Genomic DNA, 13,112 nt, shown 5'->3' with positions numbered 1-13,112 from the left:
GTTATGGTATGAATAATCTGGATGAGCACTAGCTCCAAGGCAGTGTGATAGCTGAGAAGACAGCCTCCCGATCCTTGTAATGTGTGGAAAGTGGTTTTCTGCCTGTTTTCTTTATATCTAATTTCAGCATCAAATTGTCCCATTATAGCTAGAGGTGTTTTAGATCCATAAGGAAAGATTTTAGTCTGCACTTGTTGTAAGACTGGCCTTGTTTTCAATTGTTCATATGTAGTGCCATCTATGATATCCACTGAAGCTCCTGTATCTATTGTAAAGGTAATGTCAGTGTTGCAGATTGAGAGTGTAACACAGGGAGACTGTACTGAACCAGTGACAGAGGTAGTGAACACATAGTTCTCAGTCGCAGACATTTCTTCTGTGTCCTGATTTATCACTTTTACATCTGCAGATTTTGTCATAGGCAGCGGAGGCTTGTAGTGCGCTGATTTGCAAACAGCTGCAAAATGATTCCCTTTTCCACATTTACTGCAGGTTTGTCCCATAGCTGGACATTTGTTCTGGTGGTGAGGGAAATCCTGTCCACATCTATAACATTTCTTCTGTTTCTGGGATTGTTTGTCTGGTAAATTTTTCTGTTTGAGATTATGCACATGTAATTTATCCCCATTCTCCATTACGGTAGCCTGATGATCTGCTATTTCTATAGCACGGGCCATTTTGAGCAAATCATGTAGAGAGATATCCTGTTGCAGAGCCTTACGCCTTAGGTTATTAGACGAGCAGGTGACAATTATTTGAGTTAGGATTTCATCATCTACATCTGTAAAGGCACATCCATGTGCTAACTCTTTCAGCCGTGTGATATAAGTGTCTATGGACTCTTCTGGAAGCTGCTTGGCAATCCTGAATTTATATCTTTCATATCTGATGTTCTGTTTGGGGTTGAAGTAGCCAGTGAGAGCTTTAGTGCAGTTGCTGTATGTGTCTGTTTCTGCTGCAGGTAACGTACTGTATATGTCATAGACTCCTGTGCCTGCACAATGCAGGAGCAAAGCTCTCTTTCTTTTCTCCTCCTTTATGTCCATGGCTTCTAGGAAATTCTCAAATCTGTTTAGCCATTTTCTCCAGTTATGGGAGAGATTAATGACATCAGTCATATCAAACTGTGGGAATGTGTGCAAGTAGTCAGCCATGATAGAGTCTCTCAGTGGTGCTGGCGTGTGAAGCGGTAAAATAGAGTCCGTACTCACAGCAGTAGGTGATTATATCCCATCCTCGTCGCCAATTGTAATATCCACACGTTATGAAGAATTCAAGGTATTAAACTTTAGATATGTTTTATTCTTCATCCTCCAGCACACAGCATAACAGTTGCATTCCCATGCTACACAGAAGTGAAACTGAAACTTCCCTTCTCATCCCTCTTGTCTCCACCCCCCAAGTCCCATAAGTCTGGCTTGCTTAAAGAGACAGATCTAATTATTATACATTACACGGGGCAGAATGGACATGGGGCAGAATGTGAGACACAGGGGCAGAATGCGAGACACGGGAGCAGAATGGACATGGGGCAGAATGCAAAACATGGGGGCAGAATGCAAGACATCGGGGCAGAATGTGAGACACGGGGCAGAATGGACATGGGGCAGAATGTGAGACATGGGGGCAGAATGCGAGACACGGGAGCAGAATGGACATGGGGCAGAATGCGAGACATGGGGGCAGAATGGACATGGGGACAGAATGAGAGACACGGGGGTAGAATGCGAGACATGGGGGCAGAATGTGAGACACGGGGGCAGAATGCGAGACATGGGGGCAGAAAGCAAGACATCGGGGCAGAATGCTGGACATGGGGGCAGAATGCATGACATGGGGGTAGAATGTGAGACAAGGGGCAGAATGGACATGGGGCAGAATGTGAGAGACAGGGCAGAATGCGAGACACAGGGGCAGAATGTGAGACATGGGGGCAGAATGTGACAGTGAGACACAGGAGGGGGCAGAATGGACACGGGGGAAGAATGTGACAGTGAGACACAGGAGGGGGCAGAATGTGAGGCACGGGGCAGAATGTGACAGTAAGACACAGGAAGGGCAGAATGTGACAGTGAGACACAGGAGAGGGCAGAATGGACACGAGGCCAGAATGTGACAGTGAGACACAGGAGGGGGCAGAATGTGAGGCACGGGGGCAGAATGTGACATTAAGACACAGGAGAGGGCAGAATGTGACAGACACAGGAGGGGGCAGAATGTGACAGACACAGGAGGGGGCAGAATGTGAGACACAGGAGGGGGCAGGATGGGAGACACATGGTGCAGGATCATGGGGCAGGATGGATACGATGTAGACAGATGGGTCAGGATGGGGAGATCATATGGGGGCAGAATGGATACTCATGAGGCCAGGATGAGAGAATATATGGCTGGAGCCAGGAATGAGACACACGGGGGCCAGGATGAGGTTTGTTATTACCATAGGGGCAGGGCCGGTTTTAGGCAAAGTGGGGCCCCAAATGCTAACATATTGCACATCACACAGAAGCATTTCGATTGTATTTACATGCGCTGAGTTCAGGCCGAAAAAATGAGTGTGATCGACAAAATTGAAGAAGTTGTTCAACACTTGTTTCCCGGCCTCTTTCCACCGTCTGAGAAAGAATGATGAGGACAGAACAATCACTAATGGATCACTAAGGGTGTGTGCACATGTTTCGGTTTTTGCTGCGGATCCACAGCGGATTTGGTCCTGTGGATCCGCAGCAGTTTCTATGCGGTTTACAGTACCATGTAAACCTATGGAAAACCAAATCCGCCGTGCACATGCTGCGGAAAATTCCACGCAGATTTGCTGCGGTTTATTTTCCGCAGCATGTTACTTCTTTTTTGCGGAACCGCAGCTGCAGTGTACGTTCCGGGACAAACAAATCAATCAATCTCTCTCTCTCATCTGCACTGCCAACCCGCACTAGAACCTATATCAAATCCGCTGTACACATGCTAGGAATCCGCAGGAAAAATGCATGTGTTTTACCCTGCGGTTTCTGCTAAGAGATATGGATTCTCTGCAGAAAAAGCAGCAGACTAATCCGCAACGTGTGCACACACCCTAACAGATCACCATACAGTATCATGTTATCAGCAGCACATCTACAGTTTACACCCCATAGTCCTCTATATAATATAATCTGCCCCATAGTCCTCCATATAGTATAATACACTCCTCAGTCCTCCATATAGTATAATACACTCCTCATAGTTCTACATATAGTATAATGCACCGCCAGTCACCCATGTAATACAATTTACTTCCCATAGCATAATGCACCCCATAGTTCTTCATATAATGTATTCCCCATAGTCCTCGCTACAGTATAATGCAGCCCACATATAGTATAATGCAGCCACCACATAGAGCATAATGCAGCCACCCCACAGAGTATAATGCAGCCCCGCCATACAATATAATGTAACCTCCATAGATTATAATGCAGCCCCCCTCTTATAGTATAATGCAGCCACCCCTTAGAGAATAATGCAGCTGCCCCAGAGTATAATGCAGCCACTCCATAGAATATAATGTAACCCCCCCATAGAATATAATGCAGCCCCACCCCCCATATAGTATAATGCAGCCCCTCCATAGAATATATGGCAACCCCCTCATAGGATATAATGCAGCCCCTTATATAGTATAATGTAGCTCCTCCATAGAATACAATGTATCGCTCATCATATAGTATTATGCAGCCCCCATTGAATATAATAAATATTATACAGCCCCCCATAGAATATAATGTAGCCCCAAATAGAATATAATACAGCCCACCTCCCCATAGAATATAATGTAGCCCCCCATATTATATAACACAGCCTCCCCCTATAGAATATAATGTAAAATGTACCCCCCATGGTATAACACAGCCGCATAGTATATAGCCCAGCACCACATGGTATATACCCCAGCACCACATGGTATACAGCCCAGCACCACATGGTATACAGCACAGCCCACCATGGTATACAGCACAGCATGGTATATAGCCACCATGGTATAATACAGCACAGCATGGTATAATACAGTCCAGCATGGTATAAAGCCCCCCAGAATGGTATAATACAGCCCAGCATGGTATAATACAGCCCAGCATGGTATATAGCCCCCCAGAATGGAATAATGCAGCCCAGTATGTATGTTATAATACAGCCCAGCATGGTATATAGCCCCCCAGCATGGTATAATACAGCCCAGCATGGTATATAGCCCCCCTCAGAATGGTCTAATACAGCCCAGTATGGTATAATACAGCCCAGCATTGTATATAGCCCCCCAGAATGGTATAATACAACCCAGAATGGTACAATACAGCCCAGCATGGTATATAGCCCCCCTAGAATGGTATAATACAGCCCAGCATGGTATAATACAGCCCAGCATGGTATATAGCCCCCCAAAATGGTATAATACAGCCCAGCACGGTATTATACAGCCCAGCATGGTATATAGCCCCCCAGAGAGGTATAAGGTATAATACAGCCCAGCACGGTATAATACAGCTCAGCATGGTATATAGCCCCCCCAGAATGGTATAATACAGCCCAGCATGGTATAATACAGCCCAGCATGGTATATAGCCCCCCCTGAATGGTGTAATACAGCCCAGCATGGTATAATACAGCCCAACATGGTATATAGCCCCCCCAGAATGGTGTAATACAGCCCAGCATGGTATATAGCCCCCAGAGTGGTGTAATACAGCCCAGCATGGTATATAGTCCCCCCAGCATGGTATGATACAGCCGAGCATGGTATATAGTCCCCCCAGAGTGGCCCCACAGTCCAGTACTCACTGTGATTTAAAAAAAAAAACATTCCTCACCTTCTCCTCGTGCCTGCGCTGCTGGCTGCTCCTGACTCCTCCTGCTCTGTCTGGCACATAGTGAGAGCGCGATGAAATCATCGCGCCCCCGCTGTGTCAGAGGCAGATCGGGGAATGATGGGAGCGTGAGCATCAGCTGACGCTCTCTCCTCCATCACTGCCTCCTTTAGTGCTGTGGCGGGAGTCGGCGCTAGGGGCAGGCGGGCCCCCCTGCCTCACAGGGGCCCCATAGCGGCTGTGTGATGTGCCGCTGGCTGGGGGCCCCTAGAGGAGCCGGGGCCCTAGGCAGCTTCCTGGTCTGCCTGCCCCTAACGTCGGCTCCGCATAGGGCCTAATTAAGGGATATTATTACTGCAGTGATGTATTTATTTTATTTTTTTCAGAATACTGTTTTAAATGGGGGAAGGTCCTGTTACTGTGCAGAGCGACACTATGTCGCCTTTTTTTCTTCATCTGGTGTATTATAGAAGTTGGGAAAAATTAAGTAATGTGTTCTGCAAGTGGAGCTCTAGATAATGGTGTTATTTACTGCAGAGACGAGCCCTGGCTGGAAGACGTGATGGCGGTCTGTGCTGGATGAAAGATGAAAAGCGAAGCTGAAGGACTTCACCTAAAGATGTCACTGGTGAGTCAGTGTGTTACCTGTACACTGACACTATACACTATATACAGAGTGCCTTTGTACAATGTCACCAGTGATCACTGTATTACCTGTACACTGACACTATACACTATATACAGAGCTCCTGTGTACAATTTCACCAGTGATCACTGTATTACCTGAACACTGGCACTATATACAAAAGTCCTGTGCATAATGTCACCGGTGATCACTGTATTACCTGTACACTGACACTATATACAGAGCTCCTGTGTATAATGGCACTTATGGTGATATGAACAGATAGTGGTAAACATAACACATGTGGATAGGGAAAGATCACAAAAATACCAAGGCCGATTGCCACCTACCACTCAATCATGTGTATCTCAACGGACAGATATAGGGAAAACTGCAGAAAGCATGCTAAAAGAAAACTGAAAGCAGTCATAAAGTCCCATTAAGAATAATCACTTTATTAGGTACAAATGGTTAAAATAGATCCATTACAATGATGGGGGCAGAGAAAATTGTACACAACAGGTGGTCACACAGTATACACAAAACTAATAAAGTGGGGTATCCTACAATACCTAGAGCACATGCTCAATACAGCACCAGAGAGAATGCAATTATAAATCGGCAGCCATGCACCAAAGTCAACATTACCTAGTGGCAGAAGGATGTTGCAGAGAAACCGGCCTGTCAGCCCTCCCCGACGCGCGTTTCGGAGCACGAGGCTCCTTCCTCAGGGGGCGCCTGTATATGTTTATAAGCAATGAGTATTATAATAGCTTTTGTAATTTGCTGTTAGGCTACTTTTCAATAAACAATATTTTTTGTGTATATATTCTGTCAATTTTTGGACTCTTTGTTTCTCCTTTGTTGTATTTGTTTTTGAGTTGCCATTTGCCATTTATATGGGTTCATGTTACTTTAGTGCTGGTGTTCTTTATTCTTTTTTAATTATTTAGTTATTCTTCAGATATTATTTTCATTCCTTTTCTCCGAAACTTTATGCTGCATTCTGTTTTACATGACTAGTTTATGCTCCTTTAGAAGCTGCTTTCAACTGCTGCTCAGCAAAGATCATTTCTCTATTTCTGAACAAGCAGAGGAAGAAAAATGTTATAAATTTTTTTCAATAAACTACATCTAGCCATAACCCCCAAATTCAATTTAAACTCAGAGATAGTAGCAAAACTCTTTACTTAAAGTGTTAGGGTTCGCTAACCTTAAAGGGTCAGCATGATTTCACCTCCCCCTCCCAATCTTAATTTAATGCACATGTAGCTCTTTCAAAGTCAAGTCCAGCAATGCATTTACATGGCCAATGAGTTCCTCTGTTAGGGCTCATACTCATCTGAGAGGACATTGCTCTCTGACCAATGTTAATCTATGAGTCCCTGCTTATCTGCAATTTTTTTTTCTCAGCTGAAATCGAACTGAGAAAAAAATTCAGTAAAGCAGGAGGAGGCTACGCTAGGGAGGGAATCGAGCTGGAGTGACAGAGGCTTCAGATCTACCATAGCTCTTCAGCCTCATTTGCATATCAATTAAACAGCTGATTTCTCAGTATGAGAGAACTAGTTCAGCCATGTAAAGGGATCGCTGGACTTGTCTTTGAAAGAGCTACATGTGCATATAAACAGTTTGTTGGGTGAAATCCTGCTGACATTCCCTTTTAATAGATGTTGAATGAGCAGCGATCTCTTCTAACTCCCTCATACACATGAACACTCAGTTTTCCAAGTTCATATGTTTTAATGGAGAGAGGAGAGTATGCTGATAAGCCAGGCCTGTCTGCAGCATATTTCCCTTGAAAATCAAAATATGGGGCATTTGAATTCAAGGTGTTCGACCCTTCTGCAATCTGTCATCATATATTGGGGGAGTTGTAAGGTCCTCGTACATATCAGGCTGTTGTCTGCTCCGGTCAAATTTGATCTAAAGGGTTTGTGATACTTTATTTTGCTGGATTCTGGGGAAATGTCATTGTCATTATTTTGCCGTGTATGTGTTGCTCTTCTCCAGCACTAGGTGGCACTATTCACATACTAATATATCTGACAATCCAGGTCCTTTATTTTTATTTTTTGACATCCATGTTTTGATTAATGGGACGTCTCTAGTTTTTCTCTCTCCTGAAACAGTTTGGTTCATGTGTGCATACTCAATTATTAGAGTCTCTGCAGACAGATTTTATGCATTCCTGAAGCGCGATGTATGTTGGTCTGAAATGACGGGTATATGGGGAAATGTCTTAAAGAGAATTTATTTAACCACACTGATTTAACCCTTTTGAGGTTTATTATTTATTGTGTTGTGATCCCTCCTAAAACTGGACTGCAGCGACTTTCCTATCCATTATCGATTACATTGCTGATGTATGGAGTGTTGAATATGTGACTTTATGGAAACCTTGATGTTCGTGACAGACTGGGTGTTGGGGAGCTGGTTTTGCCTTATAACTACCACTAGGCCACCAGGATTACTGATATCATCCTCTTCTTTGTCCTATATTGCTTATATAAACCCAAACCAGGGATGCTGCCCTAAATCCTTTCTGTGCTTTAGCCCTCCAGAGATGCTGATATTAACCATCTCTCTCCTAGACCACCAGGGATACTGATATTAGGCTAGTTTCACACTTGCTTTTTTTTGCAGCGCGTTTTTCCCGCAAAAAAACGCATTAAAAAAACGCATACAAAAGCATACAACTGCTGCGTTTTTTTCAAGCATTTTTATGAGCATGCATGAAAAAAACGCAGCGTTTTTATGCGTTTGTAAGCGTTTTTAGTGCGTTTTTACCGCGTTTGCGTTTTTTTCCAACATTAGGTGGCCCCTCACACTAACCCAAACCAAGACTTTACTAACCCTAACCCTGACCCTGACCCTAACCCTAACCCTAACCCTAACTAACCCTAACCCTAAACCTGACCCTAACCCTTAACCAAACCATAACCCTAACCCTAACCCTAACCCTAACCCTGACCCTTAACCAAACCATACTTAACCCTAACCCTGACCCTAACCCTAACCCTAACCCTAACCCTGACCCTAACCCTTAACCAAACCATACTTAACCCTAACCCTGACCCTAACCCTAACCCTAACCCTAACTAACCCTAACCCTAACTAACCCTAACCCTAACCCCAACCCTAACCCTGACCCTGACCCTAACCCTAACCCTAAACCCCTTTAACTAACCCTAACTCTAACCCAAACCCCTAAATTCCATGGTTAAAAAAAAAAAACGCTTGTGCAAAAAAACGCATACATAAGCATGCCAATGCGCACATATGCGCACCCATAGGCTATAATGGCCATTTTTAGCGCAAAACGTGCGCATATGTGCGCATGCGCTTTTTTGCAGGGCCAAAAAATGCAACATGCTGCGTCTGGAAAATACCAACGCATACCCCAAAAAAACGCAGCGCATGAAAATCGCATACATGCGCATGGCAGCGCGCAGGTATGCGCACCCATGTTAAATATAGGGGAAAAAACGCATGCGCAGGTTAGCGTTTTTTTCCAGCGCTAAAAAACGCAAATGTGAAACCAGCCTTAATTACTATTATTGCACTGATATTAACCTCTTCACTGCCATAAACTAACAGAGATACTGACAAAAAGTCATGCTCTCACCTGACCACCAAGGATGCAGCCATTACCCTTTAACTTCCCTAGACCACCAGCAATGCTGACATTAATCTCATTGCAGCCCCTTGATTCTCACACTGTGTCATGTGTACCCCTTGGAGTGCTTATCATGTATAGGGGGGTACTTTTTCATACCCTTTAGGCGTACTTTGATGTAATATACCATATCTAACTTTGGGGCTAAATTTTCTATGAAAGACTGCCATGGACATAGGATTGTTCATATTCCTTCACTGCCCTAGTCCACCAGGGACGTTGTTAACTCCTCCACTTCATTAGACCATCATCGATGCTGACAATAAGTCCTTTGCTGCCCTGTTCCTCCTGGATCGCTGATATTAACCCGTTGACTTCATCATCCCATCAGGATCGCTAGTATTAGCCCCGTCACTGCTCCAGACCCCCAGTGATGCGATGAAACCTTTCATTTCCCTAGAACACACAATGTACTCTGATATTAACCGATGTGCTGCCTTTAAAAACCAGTGACGGACATAGCATGACAAGGGCTGGTGTCAGTTCCCTCATCATAATGTGCTATTTCAATCATTCATTTAAACTTTCACTGAGTGTAAACACGCTCTGCAGACTCAATGCTGTGATCCATCAGTCATTCTGACTGACCGACCACAGCATGATTGCGCAGGAGGTGCTGAAATATCAGAACCCCTTGCCTGATCACTGCAGCAGCTTGGCGCTGCTATTGGCTGAGCTCCTGCAGTAACAGCTAGGGATGGTGCCAGCACCGCCACTTGCTGCTTAGCCCCCTAAATGCCGTGATTGATAATCCTTTGAGATCGGAACCCTGCAACATCATCATGGGGCCTTGATCATTGCCATGGTGATCTGGGGTCACCAAGTTATGGAAGTAACTAAAACCATTCCCAGAGCATGGTCTAAGAAGCTTCTGTCCATGCAGCACTGACAGGTATAAAGCATTGTGACTCGCCCCCAGAGGCCGTGGGGTTCTCGGTGCCGGGCCTGTTGATTTCAATGGGAGATGTCACAGTGGCAGTGACCCGGTCCGTGGCCTCAGGCAGTCAATGTAAAAGGGGTAGAGTGATGGGGATAAAGTTATTGAGATGATTCGTGAAGCCACCTGTGGTTTCTGGTCAGTTTGACCAGCGCTGCAGGGTTGCTTCTCTGGGACAGATGGTGTGGTGCAGCAATGATGTTGAAGCTCCCCACAGGTGGAGCTGTAGTCCCAGGGCAGTAGGAAAAGGTGTTGAGGTAGATGGTGTAGAGTTAGGCACAGAGACGTAGCAGTGCTGGAATGAGTGGCGCAGGAATAAGTGGAGGACACAAGGGCTTGTAGTTCCAAGGCTTTACTCACAGTCTGGTGCACACAGATGCCCGCTTCGGTGTCGTGTCCTCCAGGTCAGGGGCTCAGTCAACTCCCAGGCAAGATAGAGTACACCTTTCCAGCACTCCTCTAACATATGCCTTTCCTGAACGTCTCCTCACTAGCGCCTAAACTGAAGTACTTGTAGTTGTGAACTAAACTCAAGTTCCTCCTTCCAGATGTTACTTGGATCTCCACTCGTATGGCAGACAGCTGTAGCCCGCTTTGGGGACCACCTACTATCAGGTCCCGGCTCACACATATTGCTATTGTGCCCCCGAGTCTTAGTTGGGAATAAAGTGGTGACAACTTCTATTTCTCCGGTTTCTGCTGCAGGACCATCAGCATCCCTACAACTTCGGATACCGGACTCCAAACCATGCGCTTTAACTTAAGGAAGGGCTCTGTTCTCACCCTTGTCCTCAGTTCTCTTCTCCCCACGTTCCGTACTAATCTATCTCCATTCTGAAGAATCAGGAATTCTCTTGCTCCTACCCGTGCCAACAGCTCCGACTCACAACAGTCTGCTGCTGCACTTCCTTCCACTCCATCCCTCTCCAGGGATCTTCTCCCTCTAACTGACTCTTTCCTAATCTTCTTCCGCTCTCTGTGCAGTCTAAGCTCCACCCGCTTCCCCAGCACCCTTCGTGAACCAAAGCAGCTGACTTACAGGGTGCTCTGCTATTCAGAAGTGTCAATGCTGGGTGCAGGTGTTGGAGTGTGGTCAGGTGTCTCCACCTTACCTGGATAGTGGGAGACCACACCTCAGGAGGAGGTGCAGTACCTCTGTGGTGACTGAACCCTCAGGGGCGCCACATACCCCCCCGTTAAACACAGCACATCCACGGGCGGCAAGTGAAACAAGGGATGTTACATAAGGAACATACAAAATTTTATTTTAACAATACTGTCAGCAGTAAACATTACTTATATCTTTAAATAAACTTCTCTTAAGAGAGGCATATTTCTTTAAACGTAACCCTAAGATAACTGTATATTTACTACTACAATCAGAAGTGCTGCCTTGGTGACAACCATTAACTCCTAGTTCGTCACCTGAATTCAAATTTTTATATAAAACTTCACATTTTTATTTTTTATTAAGCATTGCCCCTAAGCTAGATTCTGCAAGATATTCACTCCTAATCAGATACCTAAACATTGCCACCAACATTTTTATAAGGCACAATATAAAAGACTCCACGGTAAAACAACAATAATTTTTACAAGTGCTGGACACCGCTCCCAGCCGGGATTTCTTGCAGTGTCCCTGGTGCTGAAGCAGAACTTCAGGTCTGAGGTAGTCCTTTGTTGAGGTTTGAGTAAAACCAAGAGTGAGCACTATGGTGACCGGATCTCATATGGAGGGGAAAAAATGTCAGAATCTCGTTCGTCTGGACCCCACAAAACGATTCCTCTTTCCAGATATTGAGAGAGCCAAAATTTGAGCTCGATCAAACGACGTTAACCCGTGCCGCTCGTCGCTCAAAGTTTGAAAAAATCCAAATTGAGGTATTTTAAGATTTAGGTATTTTGCATAGTCTGTTAGACTATAAAGAATGTGACAACAACATTGCAGAAATAGCCCTGACCAAATTTTCGAACCATTTGTGGTATTTGAATGCAGAGTTGGTGGGATTATCGTTTTTTGATCCCACCATTACAGACAATGAAAAGTTGTTAATGGCTAATAAATTGCTCAGTAGCACAGATGAACCATCAGAGCACGCTAACCTACATGAGTTGATAATTTTACATAGTTATCTAATCTATTCTAGAGCTTTTGTTAAAGTAGTTTTTGAAACGTCAGAATATAATGCTCGGCATTTGCTTACAACTTGCAGGACATATTGCTTTTGTTCTTCATCTTTTGTCAGAAGGTCGTTAAAGTCGGTTACTTCCTACCTCTTTTAATTTTTCTTTCCTAACTTTTGGATTTACAACCCTAGCGTGCTCTGATGGTTCATCTGTGCTACTGAGCAATTTATTAGCCATTAACAACTTTTCATTGTCTGTAATGGTGGGATCAAAAAACGATAATCCCACCAACTCTGCATTCAAATACCACAAATGGTTCGAAAATTTGGTCAGGGCTATTTCTGCAATGTTGTTGTCACATTCTTTATAGTCTAACAGACTATGCAAAATACCTAAATCTTAAAATACCTCAATTTGGATTTTTTCAAACTTTGAGCGACGAGCGGCACGGGTTAACGTCGTTTGATCGAGCTCAAATTTTGGCTATCTCAATATCTGGAAAGGGGAATCGTTTTGTGGGGTCCAGACGGACAAAATTCCGACATCAATTTTTTGCGGTCACCCTAGTGAGCACCTTAAGAGGCACAAACTATATACAAGAAAAGTTTGTGGATCACTCCAAGTTCATGATCGCTGAAGTTTTTGAACTTTCAATAACTGGTGCCAAACTGAGGCAAAAACTGCAGAAAACAAAAGCAAACAATGAGGGCACAACTGTGCCTATACCCTCCTGGGTAACAGTTCAGTTCATTTAAAGAATGTTCTTATTGGTTTTCCTCCCCTGAGGTGGTGGAAGCAGATTTCTTTTGCTTTTAGGGGAGATTTTCAGGGTGTCCGCCTCCTGCTGGCATAACATATTGTCCATAGTCTTCCTGTTGGGATTGGGGAATGGCTGCCCTGGAC

Source organism: Dendrobates tinctorius, unplaced genomic scaffold, assembly GCF_039654945.1.
Source record: "Dendrobates tinctorius isolate UK_male_01 unplaced genomic scaffold, ASM3965494v1 ptg000086l, whole genome shotgun sequence".
In the NCBI taxonomy this organism is placed as follows: domain Eukaryota; kingdom Metazoa; phylum Chordata; class Amphibia; order Anura; family Dendrobatidae; genus Dendrobates; species Dendrobates tinctorius.
Note: the sequence above shows the minus strand (reverse complement) of the source record.